The following is a 5615-nucleotide window of genomic DNA, read 5'->3' on the forward strand; positions in this document are numbered from 1 at the left end:
TTAATGTTATTGTTATTAATATGACGACTAAAGACGACTCTGAAACATTTAGTGACTTTTATGTCTTCTCCTTTTTCCTCTACTAAAGTGTTAGACACAATTAATTTAGTTTAATTCCGGTTTTTCAAGCATTTTATTTTAAAGCAAATTTTTGTTAAATATTATTTATATCCAACTCTATAACTCGTTTATGCTTGGTCCTACAAGAAAAATGTAAATAACTATTTTGTTGGAAATTTTATCAGCTTTAATTTTGAAAGAAAGATAAAATTTGATAGGAGTAACTGTTTTCGAGATATAAGCAAAAAACCAATAAGAAAACTGTAACTGTTACTGAACAAAAATGTAATTCAGTTTTCAATGTTTGAGACGAAGACAAAAATGCAGCATTTAAAAACGACTCTGAAGACTTCAGTGACTTTTATGTTACCTCCTTTTTCTTCTAATAAAGTATTGGACCCAATAAATTAAGTGTATTTTAAATCACAAGACATTTTCTGTTAAAGCACTTTTTTTTTAAATATTAATTATTTTCAATCATATATCTCGCTTATGGTTAGTCCTACATGAAAAATGCAAATAACTATTTTGTAGGAAATTTTATCAGCTTGAATTTTAGTAAAAAGATAAAAATTGATAGGAGTAACTATTTTCGAGATATAAGCAAGAAACCAAAACACTGTTACCTTAATTAACCGTTTGCATATAAGCAAATTTAGTACTATTAGTATTATTATTAATGTTATTGTTATTAATATGACAACTAAAGACAACTCTGAAATCTTTAGTGACTTTTATGTCTTTTCCTTTTTCCTCTACTAAAGTGTTAGACTCAATTAATTTAGTTTAATTTCGGTTTTTCAAACATTTTATTTTAAAGCAAATTTTTGTTAAATATTATTTATATCCAACTCTATAACTCGCTTATGGTTGGTCCTACAAAAAAATGCAAATAACTATTTTGTAGGAAATTTTATTAGCTTTAATTTTGAAAAAAAGATAAAAATTGATAGGAGTAACTGTTTTCGAGATATAAGCAAGAAACCAAAAAAATGTTACGTTAATTAAGCGTTTGCATATAAGCAAATTTAGTACTATTAGTATTATTATTATTAATGTTATTGTTATTAATATGACAACTAAAGACAACTCTGAAACCTTTAGTGACTTTTATGTCTTTTCCTTTTTCCTCTACTAAAGTGTTAGACACAATTAATTTAGTTTAATTCCGGTTTTTCAAGCATTTTATTTTAAAGCAAATTTTTGTTAAATATTATTTATATCCAACTCCATAACTCGCTTATAGTTGGTCCTACAAGAAAAATGCAAATAACTATTTTGTAGAATCTTTTATCAGTTTTAATTTTGAAAGAAAGACAAAAATTCATAGGAGTAACTGTTTTCGAGATATAAGCAAGAAACCAAAACACTGTTACCTTAATTAAGCGTTTGCATATAAGCAAATTTAGTACTACTAGTATTGTTATTATAAATGTTATTGTTATTAATATGACGACTAAAGACAACTTTAAGACTTTAGTGACTTTTATGTCTCCTCCTTTTTCCTCTACTAAAGTGTTAGACACAATTAATTTAGTTTAATTTCGGTTTTTCAAACATTTTATTTTAAAGCAAATTTTTGTTAAATATTAAAAACTATAAAATGGCTTAGATTGCCTAAAAACACAGATCACACATAATCTTTTGCATAAAAATGAGAAAACGCACATGTAACACACAAAATAAGCTCCATTTTTCCTTTTTAAAAGTATTATTATTATTATTACTTTTGTTACTATTACTATTATTATTATTATTATTATTATTATTATTATTATTGTTATTATTATTATTATTATTATTATTATTATTATTAAAAACTTATATTAAACAGACAGAAAACGTCGTATTCTGACACAACTTAAAACACAGATCACACATGATCTTTTGCATAGAAATGAGAAAACGCTCATATAACACAAAATAAGCTTCATTTTGGCTTAGAAAACTAAGCTTACTTTTACTACTACTATTATTTTTATTTTTATTATTATTATTATTATTACAATTATTTTTATTATTATTATTACTATTATTATTATTATTATTATTATTATTATTATTATTATTATTATTATTATTATTATTATTATTATTATTATTAATATTATTATTATTAAAGACCGATTATAACTTTTGTATAGTAAATGTTTTTATACCAGTTTTAAAATGAGTTATTAATTTTATTCAATTTCTTGCCTAAAAACACAGATCACAGATGATCTCTTGCATAGAAATGAGAAAACGCTCATATAACACACAAAATAAGCATCATTTTTGCTTAGAAAAACTAAGCTTTAATTTAGAAAGAAATTCATTATTATAAGTATTATTATCATTATTATTATTATTATTATTATTATTATTATTATCATTTCTTTTATTACTATTATTATTATTATTATTATTATTATTATTATTATTATTACTATTATTATTATTATTATTATTACTATTATTATTATTATTATTATTATTATTATTATTAACTTTTGAATAGTAAATGTTTTTATACCAGTTTTAAAATGAGTTATTAATTTTAGACAATTTCTTGCCTAAAAATACAGATCACAGATGATCTCTTGCATAGAAATGAGAAAACGCTCATATAACACACAAAATAAGCATCATTTTTGCTTAGAAAAACTAAGCTTTAATTTAGAAAGAAATTCATTATTATAAGTATTATTATCATTATTATTATTATTATTATTATTATTATTATTATTATTATTATTATTATTATTATTATTATTATTACTATTATTATTATTATTATTATTACTATTATTATTATTATTATTATTATTATTATTATTATTATTATTATTATTATTATTATTATTATTATTATTATTATTATTATTATTATTATTATTATTAACTTTTGTATAGTAAATGTTTTTATACCAGTTTTAAAATGAGTTATTAATTTTAGACAATTTCTTGCCTAAAAATACAGATCACAGATGATTTCTTGCATAGAAATGAGAAAGCGCTCATATAACACACAAAATAAGCTTCATTTTTGCTTAGAAAACTAAGCTTACTTTTATTTCTATTATTATTATTATTATTATTATTATTATTATTATTATTATTATTATTATTATTAATATTATTATTATTATTATTATTATTAACTTTTGTATAGTAAATGTTTTTATACCAGTTTTAAAATGAGTTATTAATTTTATTCAATTTCTTGCCTAAAAACACAGATCACAGATGATCTCTTGCATAGAAATGAGAAAACGCTCATATAACACACAAAATAAGCATCATTTTTGCTTAGAAAAACTAAGCTTTAATTTAGAAAGAAATTCATTATTATAAGTATTATTATCATTATTATTATTATTATTATTATTATTATTATTATTATTATTATTATTATTATTATTATTATTATTATTATTATTATTATTATTATTATTATTATTATTATTATTATTATTATTATTATTATTATTAACTTTTGTATAGTAAATGTTTTTATACCAGTTTTAAAATGAGTTATTAATTTTAGACAATTTCTTGCCTAAAAATACAGATCACAGATGATTTCTTGCATAGAAATGAGAAAGCGCTCATATAACACACAAAATAAGCTTCATTTTTGCTTAGAAAACTAAGCTTACTTTTATTTCTATTATTATTTTTATTATTATTATTATTATTATTATTATTATTATTATTATTATTATTATTATTATTATTATTATTATTGTTATTATTATTATTATTATTAAAAACTTATATTAAACAGACAGAAAACGTCGTATTCTGACACAAAAATACGAATTACGTTATAGACTTGACGAGAACGGCGTATCTCGGACTCTTATAGGACTCTTATAGGGTCAAAAATTATCAGTTTGGATTAAAACAAATTATTTTTGTTGACTCTCAGTCTGAATTGTTCATCAGTTCAAACAAAAACGGCTTACTTTAGACGATCTTTTGCTTTGAACAAGAAAACTTACATCGAACAGACTAAAAACGTATTAATCTGGCATAAAAGAGCAATTTATGTATCACTTTGGATAAAGGCAGCTAATCCTATTCGTTTCATTGCTTAAAATAGACAAAATTGTTAATAAATCTAACAAAAACGCTGTATTCTAGCACAAAATACTAATTACATTATAGTTTCGACGAGAATAGCTTATTTGGAATGATTCTATGCTTCCAAACGAGTAAATTTTTAATAAACAGATGCCAAACATCATGTTTTGTCCTATAAAGACATTTTATATTGCAGTTTGTATTAAAACAAAATATTTTCGTTGATTCTATGTTAGAAGCAGCAAACCTAACATTAAAGAATCTGAAAACTTTGTATTCGGACACAAACCACCGAATTTTGTTTCAGTTTAGACAAAAACGGTTGATTTTCGACAATATTTTGCTTTGAACAAGAAAGCTTATATCAAACTGACTAAAAACGTCTTATTTTAGCACAAAACAAAAGATTTGCGTTATAGTCTTAAAGCTGATTCATGCCACAGTTTGGATAAAAACCAATTATTTTTGTTAATTCATTGTTACAAACAAGAAACCTTACATCAAAGAAACTGAAAACCCCTTATTTAGGCACAGAAATTCGAATTACGTTTCAGTCTGGACAAAAACTGCTTATTTTAGACGATCCTTTGTTTTGAACACGAAAACTTACATTAAAAAGATTAAAAACGTCTTATTCTGGCTGAAAACTGCAAATTATATATTACTCTAGATAAAAGCAATTTATCCTGATTACTCCTTTACTTAGAATAGAGTAAACTTGTATAAAACTTAATGAAAACTTTAAATTTCGTCTCAAAGAAATAACTTACGTTATAGTTTTGACCAGCACTGTTTATTTCAAACGAAATTATGATTCGAAACTAATGAACTTTTATGGGGCAGATGCAAAACCACATATTACCATATAAAGCGTTGTTTTAAAGCAAAGTATTACCTTTTGCAACAAGAAATTTCACGTCAAAGAAACTGAAAACTTCGTATCCATACATAAATATCTAATTACGTATCAGTTTAGGCAAATACAGCTTATTTTAAACGATTCCTTGCTATAAACAAGAAAAATTTTATCAAGCATATTGAAAACGTCTTATTCTCGAAAATAAGAGCAAATTATGTATCAGTTTTAACAAAAGCGGATTACTCTGTTTGATTCTATGCTTAGAGTAGAGTAAACTACTATAAAACGTAATGAAAACTCTATATTCAAGCTCAAAAGAACAAATTACGTTATAGTTTTGACAAAAAAAAAATATTTCGGACGATTACATACTTCGAAGTAAGCAAACTTTAATTGAACATGTGCAAAAGCTAATACTTTGCTTTAAAATAATGATTTATGTGGTAATATGGTATTTTGCATCTGTCCTATAAAAGTTTACCCGTTTCGCTCCATTGAATCATTAGAAATAAATTATTTTGACACAACAACAACACAAATAATTTGTTTTTGTTTAAACTGTAACATAAGTCGCTTTTATAAAACGAACTAAGACGTTTGGCATCTGCTTAGTGAAAGTTTTCTCGTT

This window comes from Tribolium castaneum, unplaced genomic scaffold (assembly GCF_031307605.1).
Source record: "Tribolium castaneum strain GA2 unplaced genomic scaffold, icTriCast1.1 ptg000027l, whole genome shotgun sequence".
Lineage (NCBI taxonomy): Eukaryota > Metazoa > Arthropoda > Insecta > Coleoptera > Tenebrionidae > Tribolium > Tribolium castaneum.